Source organism: Panthera onca, chromosome E1 (assembly GCF_046562875.1).
Source record: "Panthera onca isolate mPanOnc1 chromosome E1, mPanOnc1 haplotype 2, whole genome shotgun sequence".
In the NCBI taxonomy this organism is placed as follows: Eukaryota; Metazoa; Chordata; class Mammalia; order Carnivora; family Felidae; genus Panthera; species Panthera onca.
The window spans coordinates 35,823,710-35,839,436 of record NC_138352.1 but is presented as its reverse complement, the minus strand read 5'-3'; the positions used below and the strand labels follow the sequence as shown (position 1 = coordinate 35,839,436).

The window sequence follows — 15,727 nt, the reverse complement described above, 5'->3', positions numbered from 1 at the left end:
ATACCTTTCCACCCAACAACCCCTTTCTAGGAACTTATCCTACAGACTGACTTGCCCATGTACCAAACGACATTTGTCCCCAGTTATTCACTGCAGTGAATAGCAGAAGAATGGAAGCAAACCAGATATCTCTCAAGAGGAGATCACAAAAAAGTTGGGATGTCTCCACACAGTGGACTAAAACCAACCACAAAAAAGAATAATGAAGTTTTTATGCAATTTTTGAAAAAATTCCAAGATTTATTATTAAGGTTTTTAAAAATTTTTTAATGTTTATTTATTATTGAGAGACAAAGAGAGAGAGAGCATGAGCATGGGAGGGGCAGAGAGAGGGGAAGACACAGAATATGAAGCAGGCTCCAGGCTCTGAGCCGTCAGCACAGAGTCTGATGCAAGGCTCGAACTCAGAAACTGCGGGATCATGACCTGAGCCGAAGTCAGACACTTAACCGACTGAGCCACCCAGGTGCCCCTTATTAAGTTTTTAAAAATCAAAGTTTGGGACAAAGTTTATAAATGACTAACATTTATATGATTAAAAAAAACAGGTAAAGGAATAAAATATGTATAGCTTTTCTGTACACAGTATATCTCTGGAAGGGGGTATAAGAAACTGGAATCCTTGCTTGCCTCCAGACCTTGGGTTGGGGAGTGCATCGGAGGGGGACTTTTACCTCATATCTTCTGAATTTTGAAGCATGAAAATATCTTACCTATTCTGTAAGTAAAAAAAAATGCATATGACAATTATTCATTGATTAAATGAAATAGGAAATTAATTTGTTAAACAAATGGCTTCCAGCCGGTACTCCCCTGTACTATTAGAGGAAAAAGATTTAGGGAGTCCTGGTCCCTGCCTCACTCCCTGATTCCTGGCAGGGTCCCCAAGGGGAACCCACCAACAGGAGTCCTCGGGGCCTTTGGAAAGGGCTGTGGGATGAAAATGTTTATTTCACGCGGCTGGCATCGGAGCCTCCCTCTTTGTCCCTGAAACCATGGTCTTGTGGCCCCACAGAGACACATCAGTTTGGAGCTTTCTCGAGCTTGTTTAATTAGGTTCTTTGCTGAAAAGCTGCACCATTAGTCTCTGAAGTGGCAACTGGCCTCCAGAGATGCAATCAATCACCCCTCCACGGGAACTCTTATTAAAAAGCCAGATATTCAGTGCTTTCCTGCATACCAATAAGCATCCAAAAGTATTCGCAGTATCAGAAAAAGCAGCACAAAGTGGGGAAGGCCAGAATGTCTCGAGCTCCCCAACTGCCACAAGCCAAAGAGCTGGTCTGTGAGTTCTGATTAAATTCCAGTGCTTGACAGCACAGGTAATTGTCTTGGGCCGCTCGATTTCATCACCCCAGCTTGATAAGGAAGATGAAAGGGAGACCAACAGGTTCACCTCCAGAAGGAGTTCCCTGTTTCTCTGGGCAGGGGAGCTGGGCTCCAGGTGCCAACAGAGGAAAGCAGCTGTGAGCTCTGCCCTGGAGGCCCCTCAGGCAGGTTAAGACTTGGACCAGACTAGTGGATCGGGAAGGGGAGGAAGAAATGGGAGAGGCAACAGAAAAGAATGAGAACAAGGTAGACCGGGGAGCTTGAACTCCCAGTGTCCGTCTGTGCTATAATGTGGTAATTTCTCTAACAACCCTATGGAGAAAGGATTCCTCTGCCCTACCCCACTCTACAGATGAGGAAACTGAGGCTCAGAAAAGTGTAATAACTTGCCTAGGTTCTCGCAACTAGCAAGTGCCCGGGTCAGAACAGGAGCCCTGGTCTCTCTGATGCCATTCCCTTGCTTTTGGGGGCAATTTTAACATACCAGAAGCACCCATTTTAAAAATCAGAAATATAGTTTATTTTTTTAATGTTTATTTATTTTTGAGAGCGGGGGAGGGGGGCGAGACATGCAGAGAGAGAGAGGGGGACAGAGGATCCAAAGCAGGCTCTGTGCTGACCGCAGAGAGCCCAATGTGGGGCTCAAACTCACAAACTGTGAGATGGTGACCTGAGCCAAAGTCGGACACTTACCGGCTGAGGCACCCAGGCGCCCAGAAATAAACTACCTTTAAAAACCTGTGCTATTTTTCTCTTAAATGCTGCATCCCAATATGATCTTTGGCATCTGCACATTATTTTTATTCCAAAAACAAAGACGAGGAATTCTTCCTTTTTTTTTTTTTTTTTTCCTTCTCAACATGAGCTGAATGGGGGAATCTCAAGCCCTTTTATCAGCCGAAAAGACAAAGGGGGGGGGCGGTCACTGGCCCGCAGAACAGCATGGCTGGGTTGTACTGTGACCCCTGTGACACATCCCTGACCCATGACTCTCCATCTGTGAGAAAGACAACACCACAGCGGTAGGAAACACAAAGAGAATGTAAAAGACTATCAGAAATGGATAGAGAGCAGGCTCAGAGCCTGACCCACAAAACCACCGCGGCATTTCAGCAAGATCCCTCCTCCTCCATTCTCTGCTCCTCCTCCTGCCTGGGCCATGATCCCACCTCCCCCCAGGCTCCCGAGTCCTCCTCGCCCTGGTATGATGCCAGGACCCTTAAGGGGGGGGCCTGCCATGATGCCAAGGATGGGCCCTCCCTCTCCTGGGATGATGCCAGTGGGACCTGCTTCTGGAATGAGACCATCTAGGGGAGCCCACATGCCAAGGACGCCTGGGCCCCCAGTGGTGAGAGCCCCGCCCATCCCATGATGGCGCCCACCCGGCCTGGAATGACCCGACCAGGCAGATAAGCAGAGACAGGAACCTCTTTATATCCATTTTCTATGACTTGTTCTGCTTCACCAGGAGATCATGGTGCTGTGACTCTGGGTGTTTTCTAACAGCATGACAGGGAAGACTTGCTCCCCCTTCCTATCAAGAGAGAGAATAGTTTTGGCAGAGGAGTAGTGGGACCAAAAAAAAAAAAGGGGGGGGGGCAATTTTCATTTCTATTGTGAAATGTGAAAATAAAATTGTCAACTGTTTTAGTTAAAAAAAAAAAAAAACAAGGGGCGCCTGGGTGGCTCAGTCGGTTGAGCGTCCAAGTTCGGCTCAGGTCATGATCTCGCAGTGTGTGAGTTCGAGCCCCGCGTCGGGCCCTGTGCTGACAGCTCAGAGCCTGGAGCCTGCTTCAGATTCTGTGTCTCCCTCTCTCTCTGCCCCTTCTCTGCTCATGCTCTGTCTCTCTCTGTCTCAAAAATAAATAAAAACATTTTTAAAAAATTAAAAAAAAAAAGACAAGGAGGAAATACTCGGAAGCCCCAGAACAGCCAAGAACCCCTCTCTGGAAGCAGGATCCCTCTGCTCCAGTTCCTTGGGCCATTCCAGACAGCAGAAGCTTTCCACGGGGATATTTGGAGTCAAGACCTGGATATTTTCCAAGCTGGGCCTTCCCATAAACTGTGCCTTTTATCTCTTCTGAAGACCAAACCCGGAAAAAACAACCTCATGTTAGCAGTGTGGACTTAGGTTAGACATGAGCAAGAACTTTCTGACAATGAGTGATGGATGTTGGCTCATAAAACAGGTGACCAGGAAAGGCCAGGCTAGCAATAAATTGATCGGCAAGGTGCCAGACATAATCCAGACGCGGGATGGTGGTTGATTTGATTTGTTGGTTATCTCTCACCATCTCCTGAGAATGCCCTGCCACCTGGTCACAGCCCCGCATTCACTTATGCCTCTGAGCCTTTGCTCTTGCTGATCCTTCCACCTGAAATGCCTTTCCTTCTCCACGACTGCCCCACTTCGGTTTACCTTTCAACGTCTAGCTCAAGTCCCTGGGTCTGCTTAAAGCTTTCTCTGACCACTCCAGGCCATCTGCCTCTACCCCTTCTTGGAATTCTAGATACTCCGGAACTTAGTCACAACCATCTGCGTGGAGGATAGCTGGTCCCTGCAAAGTCAGGTGGGAGAGAGAGAAAGGATGATGGGAAGCAGAAGCGGCTACTGTCACAGCTGTCCGCCCTGCTGTGAGCCTGCCACGCCAATCACATGGCAACTGCCCATTCTGCTGAGAGCCTGCCGTGCAACCCTCAGACCCTCATTTGTATTCTGTGGGCCCCTTTCCCGGGGAAAGGATGCCCTGAAAGCACACACGCAGATACCTACCAACTGCATCTCCCGAATGACACCAATTTATAAAGTTGACGCTCTGGGACAAGCCAGTTTTATGCTGATTTAGAGCACAGCCAGTTTCCTCAGCATCCGCTCGCCCCTAATCCAGTGATGTGTCTGTCGCCCCTAGGAGGGATGCGCTCACACATAAAATTTCATTCCATCGTCATAACAATTGCATAGAGCCCGTTTCACAGATGAGAAAACTGAGACTTGGGCAGGGCGAGTGGTTTGCAGCAGCTCGCGTGGCTGGATGATAGCAACACTGGCATTAGAGGCAAACCTCTCAGACTCTGGGCCAGGGTAGCTTTCTCGATACCATGCACGGTACGAATACCCGTGCCCCACTCCAAATTACTGCGACGTACGCGCAGTGGACATCACCCATATTGTCAGCTGACAGATGACTTAGCCAGTCAATGCCAGTACTGGTTAAAATTGAGACTCTGATCAGGGCACCTGGGTGGCTCAGTCGGTTAAGCATCTGACTTCATCTCAGATCATGATCTTGCAGTTTGGGAGTTCGAGCCCCGTGTCGGGCTCTGTCCTGTTTTGGATTCTTTGTCTCCTCCTGTCTCTGCCCCTCCCATGCTCATGCTCTGTCTCTCAAGAATAAATAAGCAATACAAAATTTCAAAAAACATTTTCAGGTTCTGATCATAACATAGAAGTTCTCCTACTTTTTACTCATGTCTTAGCCTAGCATTTGCAATTCTAATGTCCACGTACCCTATACAGGAGTATCTGGGTCACCTCCATTATCTTCTGAAGTTCACACCAAGAGCAGGAGATAGACCACCTCGGCACACCAAGCTCTGTGTGATGTGCCTTCTGCCATTTAAGCCGAGCTGAGAAACCCCAAAGCTGTCTGTGCCAGTCACCTGGCCCTCTTGGATTATCCCCAACCTGCTCTCCTTCAGGTCCTTCTCTGCCAGACCCTGAAAACTTGGTTCCAGAACACTCTCGTAGGGTTTGCCTCTGGTCTCTGGTCTCCCCAGCACCCGACTCAGGTTTCTCTCATATACTTTGGCTTGGTCTTGCCTCCTGGTACCAGAAAATGGAGGTAGATTAGAAGGGTCTTTATGTAAATTAATTCATGTTTGTAAGGTGCTTAGAACAGTGATTGGCACGTAGTAAGCACAATGTGTTTGTGAGTACAATCATCTTCAACCCCATCGTCATAATCATCATCTGCTACCTGCTTAGTATAATACATCCCAACCACTTAATCCAGCCTTCCCAATCCCTTGGGATAAAGTCCCAGATCCATAGCGTAGCTCTGGCGAGGTTGTCCTAGGTCATCCCCTATGACTCTCCCCCTTGTAGCAGGAAACAACTGGTCTTCCCTTAAGCTTACAAATATGCCAAGCTCTCTAGACCTTGGCATTGCTATATTCTCCACTGAAGTGCTCTTTGCTTCCTGTCCCCATCACCCTCCAACACCCACCCACCTCCAACAAATTCATCCTTCAATTCTCAGCTGGAATCTTACTTCCCCTTCTTCCTTCCTTGTGCCCATTTCCTGCTCTACCCATCAAGATTAGGCTGAGTCTTAAAAAAGAAAAAAAGAAAAGAAAAGAAAGATTAGGTTGAGTCTTGCTACTACACTATCCTGTAGCGTTGGTGATTATCCTAATGGCATATAATTACTTCTTTAATGTCTGTCTTCTCACTAGACGGTAAGCCTCATGAGAAATGGAGCCATAAGGAGGCACATCTGTATCCTTAGTGCCCAACACAATGCTCTGAATGAGTAGGCGTTCAAAAACCTACTGAACTGTTTTGAACTGAATCAAAATGGGTTGAAATACGTTGACATCGATGCCAGTGAAAAGGATGACTTTAAAGCTTAATATGATAGTATTTATTTACTATATGTGCTGTGACCTATTCAAAACCAGAACCTAGAATCAAATCAATAATAAAAGGATGAAGAATAGAAGAAACAGATGATATCATCAGTGCTTCTTGGTACAACAGCATCTATAACTAGTGCTATCCTAAAAGAAGGCAGTAATTAAAGCTGAAAGGAAGAGAGGAGGGTCGCAGGCATCAGGGGTCGAATGTCAACAAGCAAGTTACTCATCCCTGAGTGGTCAACTCAGAGGGTGCTGAACTTTGCCCTGTGTGCAAGGATATTGCCTGGCACTATTGGTGATGCCATCTGAGGACTTTTGAGAATGTCCTTGCCAACCCAAACGAATCTGATCACCAAGGAAACGTAAAGGTAGTAACAGCTCACCTGCCTTCTCATAGGGACAGTTTCTGTCTACCAGGACCTGAGTTCAACTCACTTCCAGTCAATAAGGACCTACCCGGTCCCTCTCTCTGCCCACAACAGCTCACTGAGTAACTTCAATTTCCATGATGAGCACTGGAGCACCTGCCTCACAGGACCCATTAGGGCTTCATCATTCCTCCCAGTTTCCATCACAGAGAGCTTTGTCTCACCCTGTGGATTAGGGGTAAGAGGCTCTCCTGAAACCTCACTTAATGGAAGTGAGAACCAAATGAGATAATGATCAATGATAGCTCTTTGGAAAAGTTGAAAATTTGGGGCGTCTGGGTGGCTCAGTTGGTTAAGCGTCTGACTCTTGGTTTTAGCTCAGGTCATGATCTCACAGTTTTGTGAGTTTGAACCCCCCACATCTGGCTTTGCGCTGGCAGCACAGAGCCTGCTTGGGATTCTCTCTCTCTGCCCCTCCCCTGCTTGAGCTGTCTCTGTCTTTCTCAAAATAAGTAGACTTAAAAGATTTTTTTAAGGGGCGCCTGGGTGGCTTGGTCGGTTAAGCTTCCGACTTCAGCTCAGGTCATGATCTCACGGTCTGTGAGTTCGAGCCCCGCGTCGGGCTCTGTGCTGACAGCTCAGAGCCTGGAGCCTGTTTCAGATTCTGTGTTTCCCTCTCTCTCTGCTCCTCCCCCGTTCATGCTCTGTCTCTCTCTGTCTCAAAAATAAAATAAAACGTTAAAAAAAAAAAAAATTTTTTTAAAAAAAAAAAAAAGATTTTTTTAAGTTGAAACTTTTACACCCAAGTGTCATGATTTTATTGTTAATAATAGCAATTGTTTCTTGCTCTTCCCAATTAACTTTTTCTTTCTTGTTTTAGAAAAAAAAATAATTGCTGCTCCCTTCTCAGGAGAATGGAGATGTCATTTAGTGAGAACTTTTTTAAAGGGCTATTATTAATTATTATTAATACCCCACAAATTTCAAATTTCTTCTTTCACACATATTTTTTGGATTGGAGATTCCTCTAGGGACTGGATGGCATCATCTACTCCTGATGGAACGCCCGTCTTGGTATGACTCAGTGTGGATGATGAAGTTGAGTGACTGATCATCCTGATATGGACACGTGATTTCCTATAACTGCATTTCTGCCTTCTGCTTCCTTGACCAAGCCCGCTACCTCCAACTTTTCCCTGAGTCCATCCACAGTGGTCATGCAAGGGAGGGTTTCAGCACCCCAGAATCTCCATCAAGCCCCTCTAAAACTGCCTTATATAAACATGCAGTCCATAAAAAGCAGTATGATTATTGCCCAAATGCCACTTCAGACCATCTCTTTCTTAGCTGCTCCCTTTGTAACCAGACTGCTGCTCTAAGCCCCTCCTATCTGGGGACTACTGACAATGCATAGCCACCACTACCTGTAGCAACCACCATGTGGCTGGGTAATCCAGTTCACGCTGGCAAAACCGGACTGAGTGTTGGAATCACACAGACCCAGTGTCCATCCTGGCTCTACCATTAACATCTGTGAGAACCCGGACCAGTCCCTCACTTCTCTGAGCCCCAGTGTCCTCATTAGCAAAGGGTAACGACAATGCCTCCTCACTTGGTTACTGCCAGAATTCGAGACAATGTATACCAAGCACCTAGTTCCTTATTAAGTGTCCAGTAAATAAATGGAGAAAGGGTGAATATGGAATAAGTGCAAGAAATGTTCTAGGGATGGTGGTATTCTTAGGGAGTAATCAGTGTTACCCATGGATAGAAGTCAAGAAAGGCTTTGTAAAGGAGCCTTGAAGTAGCCTTGAAAGAGAGGGGAAGTGTTTGGCAGATGGACCAAGGGCAGGGCACAATAGACAGGGGAATAGGGTGAACAAAGGCTGGGATTAGAGCCCAAAACACTGGGCCCATTTGGGCAGGAAACATGATGCAGCTGGATCAGAGTACGAAGAGGGAGGGAGTCCTGGGGTAGGAGACCGGGGCCAAGAAGGACCTGGATAAAGCAGGGCCTTGTGGGGTTGCATTGTTAAGTTGTAGAGGATGTAGTTTGGTCCACAACATAGCCAGATGCTTGTCAGTAACAGCTTTGTCGGGATAAGTTAATTACAATAGTGATTGGAAAATGTAAACTTGAATATCACGTATTCAAACTCCAAGACATAAGGGTCTTTGAGCTAATGGAGATCTTTACACCTCTGAGAAGAGGTTGCTAATCAGAGAAGATGGCAGAACAATGAGAATACTGGGGAATAATGATGAGGCTGGTTTAGGAGAACGGAGTCCCCCAGATGCCTCTTTCCATACTGGTGTATCCATTTCACGAGTATGGTGCTGTGAATTCCGATACCATCTGGTCCCAGAGGCTTGGTTGGCAGGTCAGGTCTCAAGTCAAGTCACAAGTCATAAAAAACAACCTTGGAGATTCTCTCTATCCAACCCTTACTGTATTCTTACCACACACAAGGCATTGCTTTTGGCCTTGGGGGCACAAAGACGAAGAGGACACAGTCAGTCTCTGTCCCCAGGAATGCAGCCTCAGGGCTCACTCCAGACTGGTATCCACAGGGAGTGCTAAAAGCTGGGGAGAGGTCAGCTGAGGGTGGGCCAGGCTCTGGAAAACCCTAAGGTAGGTAACCACACTCTCGGAGGAGGAGAGGAGCATGGGACCTAGGGACTCCTTTTCTCCACTATCTCAATGCCTAAAGGGTTTTCCTGTTACTATATTTGACCCATGATTCACCTTGTCTGTTCTGGGGTGGCTGTCTTTTAAATAAACAAACATGGGGGTTTTCCCCATGAAGGAAAATGTGACACATTCGGAAAAATAGAAGGAAGAAGAAAAATTACCCACAACTGCACTATCACGGCTCACATTTTGATGGCTCTCTCACCAGGTTCCTTTTCTCTCCACAGGCAAGTTTGTCTGATGGTTTCCTTGTCAAATGGGCACATTGTACATGCAATTTTGTATACTGCTTTCTCTTGGGAGCATCATATCATAGTTGTTTAGGTGTTTTTCTTTTCATTAAAAATTATTGGGGCACCTGGGTGGCTCACCCAGTTGAGCATCTAACTCTTGATTTTGGCTCAGGTCATGATCCCAGGTCATGGGATCAAGCCCCATGTCAGGCTCTGCACTGAGCATGGAGCCTGCTTAAGATTTTGTCTCTCCCCCTCTTCATCTCTCCCCAGTTCATGCACCTGCTCTCTCTCTTTCTAAAATTAAAAGACAAGTTATTTTGGGAGCCTAGCTGGCTTAGTCGGTAAAGCATGTGACTCTTGATCTCAAGGTTGTGAGTTCAAGCCTCATGTTGGGTATAGAGCTTACTTAAAAAATTTTATTTTTAATTATCATCCTTTAAGAGCCTCATGACATTGTTCACATGGCTACATCGGAGACCACTTGGACGTGCTCCTGGTTTCTCTCCTCAGATTTCTCTTCTCAGTTATGATGGAAGTTTTAAGGGAAATATTAAAATGAGTTTGTCCTCCCTGATCAGTGAAATAACATGCAGAGGGAAGTCAGTCTGCAAGCCCAAATTGATCCCAGACAACCACCAGTGCAGGGAGATGATATACAATTAACAAGCACAACAGCTACACGTATTGAGTGCTAGCTGTGTACCAGGCTCTAGCTAAGCATGTTACATTGGATCCTCACCACTACACTGGGAGACAGCTATTATTTTTATCTCTACTACACAAATGACAAAATTTAGGCTTAGCAAGGTTAAGTAATTTCCCCAAAGTCACACAGCTATTAGCCAATCCCCTAACAGTATCATACCTCTTTTTCTGGGTTGTGATGGCCATATACAAGTCAGAGGGACACCTCTGTTCAGTGCTTTCAGCCACAGAAAACACCAAGAAGACTCCAGGGCTTTCCAATCCTTTTCATTCCTTGCCACACTTAAAAAATGACAACATAGGGACACCTGGGTGGCTCAGTTGGTTAAGCGTCTGACGTCAGCTCAGGTTGTGTTCTCGCAGTTCCTGAGTTCAAGCCCCGCATTGGGCTCTGTGCTGACAGCTCGGAGCCTGGAGCCTGCTTCAGACTCTGTCTCTCTCTCTCTCTCTCTCTCTCTCTCTCTGCCCCTCCCCAACTCGTGCTCTCTCTGTCTCAAAAATAAATAAACATTAAAAAAATTTTTTTTAACTATTCTTTTTTCTCCTTCCCTTCCCCCATGGTGTTCTGTTAAGTTTCTCGAGAGGGAGGGAGGCAAACCGTAAGAGACTCTTAAATACAGAGAATAAACTGAGGGTGGATGGAGGGGTGGGGGAGAGGGGAAAATGGGTGATGGGCATGGAGGAGGGCACTTGTTGGGATGAGCACTGGGTGTTGTATGTAAGCGATGAATCACGGAAATCTAATCCCAAAACCAAGAGCACACTTTACACACTGTATGTTAGCCAATTTGACAATAAATTATATTTTAAAAAATTTGTTTGAAGTGACACCATTAAGTAGGGCACACTGGGATGATGGGTTGAGGTTACTTTAAGCAGAAGTGACAAGCTGAGGGCACACCAGTTAAAAACTCAGCTAAACTACTTGTAGACCAAAGTCATTTCCCCAAGTCCTTTTGTGCCTCTGAGATTTTGAAGAGGGGATGAGAATATAATTTTTTAAAAGTATAACTTAACAGAGATAGGTTATCATCTCTTTGTGCCTTTGGAGGAACAGCCTTCAACCTCTAGAAAGGACCTAACTTGGGACTTGTATGTTTTTGAGATATGACCTTGGACAAATGTCATAGCCTCTCTTGGACCCAAAGAGTTCTCTGAAGAAAGGTGAGAACCGCCCCACAGGATCACAAGCTGAGCGCAGGAGGTCGAAGAAGGCATCAGGAGAGGCACAATAGGGAAATTCAACTTCAGATACACTAAAGGGAGAGGACGGTTCGATTCCTTTCAACTGAAACTAATCAAGAAGGTGAGAATTTTCTAGAAATTAGTGATAATTTAACTGGTTAACTTCCAGATACGTTGAGATTTATTTGGTTTCCCCCTGGCATTTGATTTCTTGTTGGCAGTTTTATTGAGATAGAATTCACACACCATACAACTCCTTCATTTAAAGTGTACAATTTAAAGTGTATACATTATACAACTCCCACATCAGGCTCTGTGCTGAGTATGCAGCCTGCTTAGGATTCTCTCTCTCCTCTCTCTCTCTGCCCCTCTCCCCTGCTCACCCTCCCCTCCACAAGAGAAACATTAAAGAAATAAAGTGTACAGTTCATTGGCTTTTAACACATTCACAGAGTTGTACACCATCACCCCAATCTCATGCTAAACTGTTTACATCACTCCAAGAAGAAACCCCATACCAATCAGCAGTCACTCCCATTCCAACCAAGCCCTGCTGCCCTCGACCCTAGGCTAATCTACCTCTTCTCTCCACAGATATGCCTATTACAGATAGTTCACATAAATGGAATCATGCAATATATCATTGTCTTTGGCAACTCGTTTCTTACACTTAGCAGTGTTTTCAAGGTTCATCCATGCTGCAGGGCATATCAGACTTCACTTTTTAAATTATCATTATCAAACAATATTCTACCGTATGACTACGCTATGCTTTATTCATCCATTCATCAGTTGATGGACATTGGGTCGCTTGCTTGTTTGTTTGTTGGTCAGCTATTATAAATGGAGTCAGCAACATTTGTGTATAAGTTTTTTTGTGTGAACATGAGGCATTCCCCTTGGGTATATACATAGAATTGCTGGGTCATATGGTAACTCTACGCTTAACATTTTGAGAAACTTCCAAACTGTTTTCCAAAGCAGCTGTGCCATTTTCATTCCCGCCAGCAGTGTATAAGGGTCGTAAGCTCCTCCAGCGGTGGTTGGTGACATAGCCAAGTACGCAAGGGAAAGACGGAGCGTCCTGAGGCAGGGACAGCATGAAACCAACATTGCAGCAAAGATGAGGGAAAGGACAAGAATGTTCATTCCTGAGGGCTGGAGCCTGAGGCTGACCTGGCAAGTTGGCCCCTTGGACAATTCCTCTTCTCTCTCCCATTCAAGAATTTGAAAGATTTATGGGAATAGAAAGGTGACAATGTCAGAAAAAATAATAATAATAAGTTCTCAAAGTGACTCACCATGTTTCAGCCACACTTGTTAGCAACAAATGTTTTCTATGTGTGTGTATTGGAAAATTTTAGGGAAAAAAAAACTTGTTAAATTTGAGTTATGAAAGAGGTTTCTAGATTCCTATGGTTCATCATGGGTGCCTAAAGCTAAATCTCTCCACACATTTCCAGAAACCATACAGATCGGTAGGGGGAGCGAATGAAATCATTCATAATCTGGGGCGCCTGGGTGACTCAGTGGGTTAAATATCCGACTCTTGATTTCGGCTCAGGTCATGATCTCACAGTTTGTGAGTTCAAGCCCCACATCAGGCTTTGCACTGAGAGCGTGGAGCCCGCTTGGGGTTCTTTCCCTACCCACCCCCCCCCCCAAGCTCTTTCCCCCTGCCCTGCTTGTACTTTCTTTCTCTCTCTCTCTCTCAAAATAAATTTAAAAAATAATAAAATAATAAACCACCCACAATCCAACTCAGATGGAGATAAATGGAATTTTGATACATAAGAGGCACTCAGTGTCTGAATTAATTAATGAATAATGAATGAATGGCAACAACTTCAGGGGAGATGAAGCCATGAAGGACAATTAACATGATAGAGGACGGGTCCACATTCCAGTAATTCTGATATGCTGGCCTTAGGGGCCAAAGTCAATAGGAATATGTAACCGGGATCCAGATCAAAGCCCTAAATTTAGGGTCTGACGACTCTATGCTGTGACAGAAGGGGAGAGACCTGACTAAACCATGCTTACAAAACAGTTCTCAAACTTTTTACCCTCAGGCTCCTTTACATCCTCAGTAATTACTAAGGACCCCACAGTTTTTGTGACTGTGGGTTATATGTTGGTGTTTATTGTTTTAGAGAAATGATAAGCCTATTATATATTAACATTTATGAAAAAAAATTTTTTTTAATTACAGAGGACTGGCATTACTTTACAGTTTTGAAAATCTCTTGGAGGCAGCTGCTTCAACACTTGGCCTGTCAAAATGTTGTCTTGGTTGAAGTACATGAAGAAAATCCAGCCTCCCACAGCTGTGTATTTGGAAAACAGAGGCATTTTTAATTTTGTTCAGATATTCTTTTTTTTTTTTTATTTTTTTTAATGTTTATTTATTTTTGAGACAGAGAGAGACAGAGCACGAACGGGGGAGGGGCAGAGAGAGAGGGAGACACAGAATCTGAAACAGGCTCCAGGCTCTGAGCGGCCAGCACAGAGCCCGGCGCAGGGCTCGAACTCATGGACCGCGAGATCATGACCTGAGCCAAAGTCGGACGCTTAACCGACGGAGCCACCCAGGCGCCCCCAGATATTCTTTTTGATACTGCGCCAAAGCTTGACAAGTGGTCATTTCTTAAAAGTCAGTTGCACTCAGGGTGCCAGGGTGTCAAGCCCCCCATCGGGTTCTGTGCTGACAGCTCAGAGCCTGGAGCCTGCTTTGGATTCTGTCTGTCTCTCTGTCTCCCTCTGCCCCTCCCTGCTCGTGCTGTCTGTCTCTCAAAAATAAATAAGCATTAAAAAAAATTTTTTTAAAAAGTCAGTTGCACTGTAGAAATCGAAACCATATCCACGGGCTTTATGCAGACGGTTTTACATTAACACCCATTGGCCTGTGACGGACAAGCTCAATTTTGGCCACTGGCAACCAATCTTGTCGGCTGGTGTCCTTGAAATGACAGGCTCGCCTCATTGACTTTTGAGAACATGTCTTCCAAAAAAAGGAAGTCTGAAAAATCAGTTGGTCAGTCACTGTTCCAACAAAAAATAAAAAATGGGTGTTCCATGAATAAAGCACTTCTTTTTGCTCAGACCTGGAATAATCGTGTGCTTCTCCTCCAGACCGCATCCTTACGTATGCGGTACGAGTGCCTCATGTGTGCTATTCATCTCACCACACAGAATATTTTCACAAGTGCACTCAAGGGTTGAGATTTAACAAAATTAATAATTTTTGCTGTTTCGTCAGGGACAGTCATGAGGAAGCTGGCGGTGATAATCCCGATCTGGATTCATGCTTAGGCACCAGCAGCTTTGCCCATCGCTGCTTTCGTCCCATCCGTGCAAAAGTTCACAGAGTGGGAAAGACAAAGTCTTAGTATTACTACGAAAGTAGTTTTGACTTTGAGAATCCCACAAAAGGGTTTGGGGGATTCCCAGGAGGCCACGGACCATACTTGACCATCGCTGTTCTAGATGTAACCTGAATGAAGCAGAATATAAGGAGGATTTTCACCTCCCTTCTTCTTGATCCCATGTCTTTCTTAATTTGGCCTAAGATTGCATTCATTTTTCAAGGAGCCAGTGTCATCTGGATTGCACTCAGCAGTTAACATGAAATAAATCTTGGAAGATGTGATGCTAGGGGGGAGCAGGGAATATCTTCATAGAAATAATGCCTGAGCTCAGTCTTGATAGAGAAAAGATGTTTTTCGGGTGAATAAGGTGAGGCAAGAAGGGCACTGCGGGCAGGAGACTGTGGGCAAATACACATGGAATGAAAAGCTGGAGTGCTGGGAGAGCAAGGGATCCATCTGTAAAGTGCAAGGGTGCCTGAGAACGTCATGGACAGGGTCAGAGGGAGGTCAGCACTGGGGGTAAGAAAACCACGTCAATTTGGGAACGGCAGTATGTGGGACTGGTGATTAGAGGTGCCTGCTTTTCGGGTCCCTGGGTGGCTCAGTTGGTTAAGTGTCTGGCTCTTGACTTCAGCTCACGTCATGACCTCACAGTTCCTGAGTCCGAGCCCCACATCGGGCTCTGCACTGACAGCACGGAGCCTGCTTGGGATTCTCTCTCTCCACCCCCCCCCCGCCCGCCCCTCCCCTACCTGTGTGCTCTGTTTCTTTCTCTCTCAAAATAAATAAACAAACTTAAAAATTTAAAAAAAAAACAACAACAGATGCCTGCTTTGGGTTAGCACCTGAAATCGACAGGCACGGGGGTGGGCGGGCTTACCCAATCTCAAGGGTGTGAGCCGTAGTCAGCCTCAGGGGTCTAACGAAACCCCTCTTGTGCACTCATTGCTCAAAGCCCAGAGAGAATAAGGTACCTCCCCAGACACTGGTGGGAAGAGATCCACGGTCTCCAGAGATGCTATGTCTCCATGCTATTGGCAGCGAGAGCAGTCAGGAGGTGGAGCTAGAGGTAGCTCTCAACCTCTTAAGGCCTGATTCCTGAACTTCTGGTCTTTCCCTTGAACTGCAATCACCCATCCCATTGTTAACAAGGTCATTCCCTCAACCGAACAGCACCAAGTTCCTCCCAGTCATTCAACAAAGGTA

The 15,727-nt window shown here is 45.6% G+C and overlaps 1 non-coding gene and 1 pseudogene across 1 annotated transcript; both read left to right on the top strand.

Moving 5' to 3' along the window:
• The first annotated feature begins 2,271 nt into the window (after nt 1–2,271).
• Nucleotides 2,272–2,742, top strand: LOC132688639 (U1 small nuclear ribonucleoprotein C pseudogene; annotated as a pseudogene).
• Nucleotides 2,743–9,586: 6,844 nt separating this feature from the next.
• Nucleotides 9,587–9,659, top strand: TRNAK-CUU (transfer RNA lysine (anticodon CUU)). The gene has a single exon. It is a non-coding gene; the product is annotated as a tRNA-Lys (tRNA).
• The last annotated feature ends 6,068 nt before the right edge of the window (nt 9,660–15,727 follow it).